The sequence below is a fragment of the Apodemus sylvaticus genome, chromosome 12, assembly GCF_947179515.1.
Source record: "Apodemus sylvaticus chromosome 12, mApoSyl1.1, whole genome shotgun sequence".
In the NCBI taxonomy this organism is placed as follows: domain Eukaryota; kingdom Metazoa; phylum Chordata; class Mammalia; order Rodentia; family Muridae; genus Apodemus; species Apodemus sylvaticus.
In genome coordinates, this window is record NC_067483.1 from 24,981,278 (window position 1) to 24,991,384 (window position 10,107).

Sequence of the window (10,107 nt, forward strand, 5' to 3'; positions counted from 1 at the left end):
ATAACTACCATCCCTTGTTCCACTGCAGGCATTACTAATCAATCACAGCACTCTTTCCCCCTGCTAGCTCAGGATGTACCATCCCTTGTTCCACTGCAGGCATTACTAATCAGTCACAGCACTCTTTCCCCTGCTAGCTCAGGATGTAGCTTCCGCCCAACAGACCTGGTACATCCTAAGCTTTCAGTTCCAGGCTCTGGGATGTTGGAATGCATAATTTCCATGAGACTTCTTTCAGCCCTTGTTGCATGGCAGACATTACTAGCTGATTACAGTATCCTTCCCCCACTAATCCAGGGTGTGACTTCAGTTTTCTTCAGCACACCAGACCAGGGAAGTCTATAGGCCTTTCTGTGCTACATAGAGCCCATGACAGTACCATTTCCAGCTCTTGTTGCATGGAAAGGTTACTAAACAATTGCATTACTTTCCCCCCTGCCTGTCCAGGCTGTAGCTTCTGAGTTTCCTTCCATAACACAGAGGAGGTAAGTCCATCAGCTCTTTCTGTGTTAGGTTCTGTGATGCTGAAATTCACGGGTTACCTGATACCACTTCCAGCCCTTGTTCCACAGCAAACTCATTAATCTCATCCCCTCCCCCAGAGGTCTGGGTTGTGGCTTCTGGGTTCCCTTCAGCACAAGAGACCAGGCACATCTCCGGATCATGTCCTAACCCGGAACTGTTCCCATCTCTCCTGTCTCTCCTTTCCCTTTCTCACTCTCCTGACATCCAGCTCTGCCACTGAAATGACTGAGGACCAGGGAATAATCGGAGGTAACCACAGCGGAGTTGGAGTTGACAGCTCAGGGTAACTCCACTTCCCAGGATTCCCACAAGAGACCAGTCATTAAGAGGCGAGAAACCAGGAAGTTGAGAATCCCACAGGAAAGGGCTGGGGTTAGAGGCTCTGGCTTGGGATTTGGGGTAGCCCTCAAAGCCACCGAATGGAGGGAGTTGAGGCAGGAAGTCCGTGGTCTTCCCATCCCCCCTCCCGCCCCCAGCTGCTTCGGCTCCTTGGTACCTGAACTTTAGTTTTGTGGTCGGTGCCACAGGGCACAGCAGGGTTTATAGTGCTCTAGGGGGAGGCATGAGAAAACCCTAGCACCTAGGTATTTGTTTGCCCCACCCTGAGATGAGACTGGTGTGAGCTGGATCCTCTCTCCCTGACTCCTTCTCTTCACCTTGCTCCTGCCTGCATAATTCCAGCTGCCACTCTGACCGGGCTGCCAGTTTCACCTGCCCAAGCCTGCTTCCTTCTTTTACCCCAACAGGAAGACGTCTACTTCCTCTTGGAAACCCCCTTGATTGATTTCCTCCTTCTTGATGGTCCCCAACACCTTCCGGTAGAGATCACTTTTCTCAACTGGACTCCAAAAGAAGTTCACTACCAGGTAGGCCCCACACATGGGGATGAGAAGCCAGGCTTGAGTGTGGACATCACCCAGCAGCCAAAACAGCCCTCCTGCAAAGAGCGCTGTGCTCTATCCTCAGCCAGAATGGATGTTTTCCCTGTCCCCTGGGTGTCCTGCCACTCATCTGTGTCCCAGGAGGTAAAGAGGAAAAGAAACTCAGCTTTTTTGTTGTCTGAGTGACAGACCCAGGAACATGAAATCTCTTGGGCATGTCTAGAAAACAAAGGCCCGGGCCTGTGCCTCAGAGGTTCCCTGTGTTCTCCGGGCCTCTGTCTTAGAATCTTGTGGAATGTGCTAATGTGGAATCCTCAAAGCAGTTGCTCTCAGGAAGCTGTGGCCTGCTTCTGTGAGGTGCTTTTCCTGTGCCTGCCTGGGACTCTCAACTCTTTCTGAGACTCTCCGGCCTTGCCCTTCATAGCCGCTAGTATCTGGCTGGGGCGAGCACTCCCTGTATGCCTGTGGTATGCAGGTCAGCGTATGTATTCTGCCTCTTTGGAACTCTGCCCCACTTGCTTGGTCATAATTTGCCTAAGGCCATATCAGAGGTACTTAAAGCAGCACGTGGTGAGGCAGCTTCCGGTCTCGGATGCTGTTGGATTCCACTCTGGATCTTCCTCCAGCATGGCCACCCTGCAAGCCTGGCCAGTCTTCAGTTCCTTCCTCTGCACCGGCCCAGCTCTCCTTCTGTAACCTGTCTCTGGGCAAATGATTGCTCCCAGCTGTATTAGGGAATTCTCTCTCTCTCTCTCTCTCTCTCTCTCTCTCTCTCTCTCTCTCTCTCTCTCTCTCTCTCTCTCTCCCACACTCAAGTCAACTCTCCCTATCAGGCATCATCTAAGAACCTGGGGGGAGGGGTGCCTTCGTCCACCCTCGACCTGTTCCACAGGTTCTCGCCGCTACGAGGACAGACTGACATGAGGCAGGCATTCATGTGTGTGTAACCACGGGAGGCTCCCTGGAGGAGGAAGTGGTGGGAAACCAGAGTTTCCTGATAACTGTAGTGGCTATGTGCCTTGCCACCAGTCTCTATCCATGATACAGGTGCTTGGATTGGGCAGGGCGATGTTTCACGTGGTCCACTACCCAGAGGTCAGCCACCTGGTGAGAACAGTGTCACAGGCATTTTTCGGATAGGATGTCCAAAGACAGCCATGGTGTTGTTCTTTCCACATAACCCTGGGGAAACTGAGCCCAGGAACAGCACCTCTCCCACCTCTGTTCCCAGCATGAGGGTTCCAGCCTGCTCTGCCAAATGAAGTCCCAGGAATCATGATCAAATTGTGGACTCTCAGCCTCCAAGGCCCAGGGCTGACTGGGCACATTACTAAGAAGCTGGGCTGGTGACACTCGGTTGCTTTTGAGTGAAGTGTGTCCTAGCCTCTCTATACCACCTCTTAGGCCTCCTGTTGATTTCCTGTCCAAAACTAAGCCAACCTCATTAGCTTCCCTCCCCAGTGCTTGCTTTTAATTATGCTCCAGCCAAGGTGGGGCCCACAGCCTTTACGGCCCAGGCAGCCGGGATCCTTAATAAAAACTCACAATAATAATTATGAACAGGCTATGAGGCTCTTTTCCCATTTTCTCCCATCCAGTCTAGCTCGGAATCAAGACTCTAGGTCCTGCGGTGACACCCCAGCTGACACTCCAAGCATGCTACCCTGGCAAAGGAGAGAGGTCCCCCAGTTTCCACCTGCAGTGCAGGGGTGGGGAAAATGGAACTAGAGATTTGGGAAGAGGCAACTGGCTAGGCAAGGGCCCTGGGGCCAGCTGGAGACTGGTAAAGTGATGGAGACACGTGCTGCGGTTGTAAGGGAGCTGGAGAGCTTTGCAGCCGTCTGAGCAATTGCTTTCCAGGCGACTGCTTGCTGCCGCCATGGGCGGAAACAGAGGCGTGGTTGAATTTGCTGGGCATAGGGCTGGGGACCATGGAGAGATGAGAGTAGATGCAGAGAAAATGTTTAAACACTTGATGCTTGTTACCTCACTAGGAGAAGTGGCTTGCAGAGCCGGTGGATGGAGCGCAGCAGGACCTGGGTGGACAGCAGGATGCCCAAGTGATCCAGGCTGCAGGAAGGGTGTATGCGGAGCTCTTGGGGTAAAGCTGGGCACTGGGGACACCTCAAGGCAGAGGCTAGGTCCAGGGAACTGCTGGGACATGCCACCCTCAGCCCCCCACAGTGAGCCCCACCCCGCCTGCCTCTGACCTCCCTGGTCAGGGAACAATTCCTGAGCCGTGAGGAGAGACCAGCTCGGTCCAAATGATTGCAGAAACATCTCATCCCGTTTTAAAAATACACGTTTAAGAGACAGCCCTTTTAAAGCTAAATATGAAGAATATCTGAAATAAATAACAAACTATGGACAGAAGCATGCGATGTGAACTCAGATGGAGACTAAACAAGTCAGAACAAGATGGCTGCAACCGAGGGGCCTCAGCACAGACACTGTCACCTGGGCTCTGGAGGCCTCCTGCTGGAGGATGACTCCTCTCTGGCCACCTCCTAGAGCTCTCCAGACTGGGCCCCGCGAGTCTCAGGAGCACCTGGACTCCTTCAAAGAGTGAGGCTGGGTTGGACACCCACTGTTTTATTTTTCCATTGTTTTTGTGTGTTCATGTGAATTTGTATGTGTGCACACACACCCATACAGGCCAGGGGTGACATGGGCGTTTCTCTGTCATTTTATCTTGTGTTTTGAGACAGGCTCCCTCACTGAGTCTGGAGCTGGCCAGTTGGTCAGAGAGGCCACCAGTGAGTGAGCCCTGAGGGTCTGCTTGTGTCCACTCTCCCAGTTGCTGGGGCTATAGATGGCGTCACCATGTCCAGCATTTACATGGGTGCTAAGGTCTGGACTCAGGTCCTCACGCAAGGTCTTAAGCCAGTTGCAAATTAGTCATTTTAAAGTGTGCATCTTTTGACGACCCAGAAGGCTGTGGGAATGACCACCTTCTCTAGTCCCAAGTGGCATCCCCAGGGGAAACACAGACTTATTTAGCTTCTTGTCCCCAGTCCCCGTACTCCCTGCCCGTGGTGTCTGTCACACTGCTTCCTGTCTTTGTGGGCTGTCTTTTCTGGACGTTGTATACTGACGGCATCCTGCAATGTACGGCTGGCTTTCCCATGGGGCATGATGTTTTTAGGGACTCTTTTTTTTATTTATATTTATTTGTTTATTTATTTATTTATTTATTTATTTGGTTTTTCCGAGACAGGGTTTCTCTGTATAGCCCTGCCTGTCCTGGAACTCACTTTGTAGACCAGGCTGGCCTCGAACTCAGAAATCCGTCTGCCTCTGCCTCCCAGAGTGCTGGGATTACAGGCGTGCGCCACCACGGCCTGGCTTTAGGGACTCTTGTATGCAGCGTGTATCTGTTTTAGATTCTTTGGGGTTACCAGATGTTGTAGTAGGAAGACAGAGAAGCTGTACGTGAAGCTAAAGGAAAAACAAAGGTTTTTATTTGGATTAAGAAGAGATGTGCCAACCAGGACAATGGACTTAGTTGCAAAGTGAGCGTTCCACCCACGTTCAGGACAGCGAGGGGCTCACACAGCAGAAGGGCCTGTTGTTTAACAAGAAGGCCGAGATGAATCCAGGGCTTTCAGACTTCACCAACCAGCCCGACTGTGAAGTCTGCATGTTTGTTGGGATGTCCAGGTCAAAGGGCAAACCGCCCACTGGAGCATCTCTCAAGCCTTTTAAAGTCTTTTTACATCCCAGAAAAAGGCTCCGCTTGGTGAACTCGGTTCCAGATGTGATGTCTGCAGGGTAACGTAGCCACCTGAGGAACTAATGGAGCAGAGCTCTCTGTTGGAGATTGGTTCTAATGCTTTGATTCGATGGGGAATCGGTGTCCCCACTTGGTTTTCGATGGATCAATAAAGATGACAGTGGCCAATGGCTGGGCAAAGGGAGGTGGGGTGGGACCCTTAGAGTAGAGCATGGGCTAGGACACAGGGAGGTGGGGTGGGACCCTTAGAGTAGAGCACGGGCTAGGACACAGGGAGGTGGGGTGGGACCCTTAGAGTAGAGCATGGGCTAGGACACAGGGAGGTGGGGTGGGACCCTTAGAGTAGAGCATGGGCTAGGACACAGGGAGGTGGGGTGGGACCCTTAGAGTAGAGCATGGGCTAGGACACAGGGAGGTGGGGTGGGACCCTTAGAGTAGAGCATGGGCTAGGATACAGGGAGGTGGGGTGGGACCCTTAGAGTAGAGCATGGGCTAGGACACAGGGAGGTGGGGTGGGACCCTTAGAGTAGAGCATGGGCTAGGATACAGGGAGGTGGGGTGGGACCCTTAGAGTAGAGCATGGGCTAGGACACAGGGAGGTGGGGTGGGACCCTTAGAGTAGAGCATGGGCTAGGACACAGGGAGGTGGGGTGGGACCCTTAGAGTAGAGCATGGGCTAGGACACAGGGAGGTGGGGTGGGACCCTTAGAGTAGAGCATGGGCTAGGACACAGGGAGGTGGGGTGGGACCCTTAGAGTAGAGCATGGGCTAGGACACAGGGAGGTGGGGTGGGACCCTTAGAGTAGAGCATGGGCTAGGATACAGGGAGGTGGGGTGGGACCCTTAGAGTAGAGCATGGGCTAGGACACAGGGAGGTGGAGTGGGACCCTTAGAGTAGAGCATGGGCTAGGACACAGGGAGGTGGGGTGGGACCCTTAGAGTAGAGCATGGGCTAGGACACAGGGGGGGGGGGAGGGAGGGAGAAGTCTCCATGAAGCAGTGGGGTATGGATGAACCTGGAAGTCAACCAGCTATGTGAGATTTCGGCTAAGCCCCTTCCCCTATTGGACCTAGGGTAGCAGGCAGAGGATTAGAAGTGGCCAGCCTTGGAGGTAGCCAAGACATTTTAAAATTAACTGGCATGAGTGTGTGTGTGTGTGTGTGTGTGTGTGTGTGTATGTGTGTGTGTTTCATAGTTCCTGAGTGAGTGTACAAGTGCTTTCTTTTTTTGTGTGTTCTCTGCTTTCTTTGTGACTGTTCCTTGTGTGTTTGCTTAAGTACAAATGTGTAGAGACTTGAGGGCAACCTCAGCTGCCTTTCTCCAGGTGTAATCTGTCTCTTCCCCACAAAGTTGGGGGACGCGGTGGTCAGCTTGGGGGCTGGGAAGATTCTTCCACCACTGAGTTCTGCTGGCTCTGGCAGATCCTCTCAGCCCTCAAAGTTCAGTTCCCTGCCTGTAGAGGTGCAGTGGAGACAGATAGAACCAGGCTTGATAGTGTCCTTCAATAGAATCGGTTTCTGCGGTAGCTTCTGTGCATGTGTGTGCACACACACTTATAACATGCCTACCCAGGGACAAGCTTATTGCAATCTGAAAGCAAGTTGTACAGACCTAAACAACACACATCCCAGGTCAACAGGCTGAGCCTCAGTTCCAGCTAGTGCAGTGTGTTACAGTGCACCCTCTTTGACTGAGGGGCTGCCTGGGATCTTAGGTCAATATCATCCCAGGATCTCATACAGGGCAATGGGAGATGCAGACTCCCAATTACTATGGAGTGTAAATCTTATATGCTATAATAAAGTCAAAAAAGTGTGTGTATATATGTATGTATGTGTGTGTGTGTGTGTGTTTATGTGCAAATACATTTGTGTGTGGAGTGGAGGTCAGATGTCTACATACAGTATAGACATCATTTTCCACCTTATTTGTGTATGTGTGTATGTGTGTGTGCGCGCGCGCGCGCGCGCGTGCGCATGCACATGCTAGCGCACATGAGCATATTTATATGTGTACTTGATAAAGTTAGTCTGGACTGTCTTCCCAGAATTCTTTTTTTTTTTTTTTTTTTTTTTTTTTTTTTTTTTTTTTTTTTGTCTTTTTTTTTTATTTGATATAATTTATTTACATTTCAAATGATTTCCCCTTTTCTAGCCCCCCCCCACTCCCCGAAAGTCCCGTAAGCCCCCTTCTCTTCCCCTGTCCTCCCTCCCACCCCTTCCCAGTTCCCCGTTCTGGTTTTGCCAAATACTGTTTCACTGAGTCTTTCCAGAACCAGGGACCACTCCTGCTTTCTTCTTGTATCTCATTTGATGTGTGGATTATGTTTTGGGTATTCCAGTTTTCTAGGTTAATAACCACTTATTAGTGAGTGCATACCATGATTCCCAGAATTCTTAATAGTTTATGGTGTTTTTACATTTATTTTTCTTCGCTTTTTTGAGGCAGGGTCTCATAATGTATCCGTGACTGACCTGGATCTCACGATGAGGGCCAAGCTGACCCTACGGAGCCCCGCCTGTCTCTGACCCTTAAGTGCTGGGATCAGAGGCAGGTGCCGCCTCACCCAGTAACCCTATGTTTTTTCTGTGGGATCCATCATGGACTGTGGAGCTCTTCACTCTGCTCTGGAGTTACACATGCACCGTCATGACTGGCCAGTGATGACTGTCTTACCACACTTGGCTTGTGATCCGAACTCCATCTTCATGCCCACGTTCCAGGCCCTTTGACGTCTGAGCCAAGTTCTCAGGCCTCCATCTTATTTTGTGAGTCAGGGTGTTTCACAGAACCTGGAGCTTACCAATTTGCCTAGATCAGCTGGCAAGCCAGCCTCAGCGATCTCCTGTCTCTGGACTTAGATTATAGGCACAAGCCACACCACTGCTCTCAATCCCCCCATCCCCACCCCCGTGTGTGTGTGTGTGTGTGTGTGTGTGTGTGCTTGGGGTCTGAACTCGTGAAGAACGTCACCAGGCAGATCTATTCTCCCAGGCCCATAAAGTCAGTGCTCCTCAGGTGGGCTGTTGTGAGTTGGATGTCTGAACACACACTAGGAAAACTTGTGGTAGTTGGACATGGGATTTGATTTCAGATGTCGATAGCTGTCCCCTCCCCTCCCTGCCCCCCCCCCCGGCGGGGGATACACACCTCAGGCAAGTGAGTGATAAGCGGTTTGCTTGGGTGAAATTCCTTGGCTCCTGAGGGCGAAATAGGTCAAGGGTGTCACCTGTCTTTGCCTGGTGTCACTGTCAGCTCCCAAGAGGCGCTCAGGCCTGAGGGAGGACCCTACTAGACGCCCATGGGCTCCTCTCTGCCTGACCATCGGTTCTCTGGTGTGGTGAACTTTCTTGTTTGTATTTTTCAGGATAAATTCAAAGATACAAACTAAGCACACCTGCCAGCTAAACCCAGGGACTCCCTCCAGGGGCTTTGCCTGCACGGAGTCATCCAGATGTGCCACCGAGGGCCAAAGAGATGGCTCAGTGGGTAAAGTCACGCCACTGAGCACGACAACCTGGATCTGATCCCTGGGACCCACAGGAGGAAAAGGGAGAACCACACAGGAATGCTCCGGTGTGTGTGTGTGTGTGTGTGTGTGTGTGTGTGTATGTGTGTGTGTGTGTGTGTATGTGTGTGTGTGTATGTGTGTGTATGTGTGTGTGTATGTGTGTGTGTGTATGTGTGTGTATGTGTGTGTATGTGTGTGTGTGTATGTGTGTGTGTGTGTGTGTGTGTGAGCACGTGCATGTGTGTACACGTGTACTAGTGCACGGGTGCACATGCATTCAAGTACAAACATGCACACGCAGTAAATGAAAGAAGATGTAATTTTAAAAAAAGTTAAATGCCACCCAGTAGCCAGAATTCTCTAAGTATCTACCACAAAGCAGCCTGACTCGGAGGTCACCTGTGCCCTGCAGGACTGGCCAGGCACATGGTCACACGGTCACCAAGCAAAGAGCTCGGAGACAGGAGGCTCCCACCAGGCGCCCGTTAAATGCTTCTTGGAGTGAGACTCATTTGGGACACATGCTAGCTGTGTGACCTTGGGCAAGTTACTTAACCTTTCTGAGCCTCTGTTTCTCTGCTTCAGGGAGGTTGAGGGAGACATAGAAAAGCACAGCACGTATCCCAAGAGTCATGGAGAGAATCAGAGAGCGCAGTGTGCTGTTCCCGAAGGCTGGTGATGTACTCCTGCCCTCTCAGCCTCCTCCCATCCGTGTGATACCTGGATACATCCATCAGCCGAGGCTCATTGTCACAGGACCGCTCAGCCTCAGTTTCATCTGTGCGAGCAGAGCAGGGACCGGGATGGTGGAGACGGACAACATCCTTGCTAACTGACAGTACCTCTGCCCCAGGAGCCCTCATGAAGGGCAGCCGTTAACGTGAAGGGGACCGTGTCCTGCACAGTGTCCTCGGAACCCCGAGGAAGCCGATGACATACTGGAGTGTGGACGTTAATGCAATCGTTGGATAATTCAATCACTTTATAGAAGTTGATCTGTCCTTTTTATTACAATTACTGTCGGCTGGGGTGTTTCGTTCCATCATTGAAAATAAACATCATTTATCATACTTGTAAAGATTAGCCCCCGACAGCTCCTGCTCTTGCTTTGCATAAATGTGTATTAATGCTGGCCCTGCCCGCAGTGCAGGGAGAAGTCTATAATTCACAAGACTGATTAGGACCTGTCACCGCTGCTTTAAGTAATGTCTTATCATGACTGATACTCCCCGACTGGAGAGCCGAGGCTAGGGAAGGAGGGGCTGCTCTCGGAGATTTATGGTGGCACCAGAATGAAAAACAAGCCAGGGATGGTGGCATCTGTTTCCTCTGTGCTGAGCCATGCTCACACTGGGGCTTCCCTGTAGCTCAAAGCCCTGGCCCAGCCTACAAAGGGTTCCAAGCAAGCGTCAGGCCTGCTCTCCCAGTGGCCACTGCTGGGTTCTTGAGGGAGCCT

General features: G+C 51.5%; 1 long non-coding RNA gene across 1 annotated transcript; it reads left to right on the forward strand.

Moving 5' to 3' along the window:
• The first annotated feature begins 1,176 nt into the window (after positions 1 to 1,176).
• LOC127697302 (uncharacterized) lies at positions 1,177 to 9,702 on the forward strand. The gene is made up of 3 exons (XR_007980436.1): positions 1,177 to 1,391; positions 8,508 to 8,716; positions 9,237 to 9,702. It is a non-coding gene; the product is annotated as an uncharacterized LOC127697302 (long non-coding RNA).
• The last annotated feature ends 405 nt before the right edge of the window (positions 9,703 to 10,107 follow it).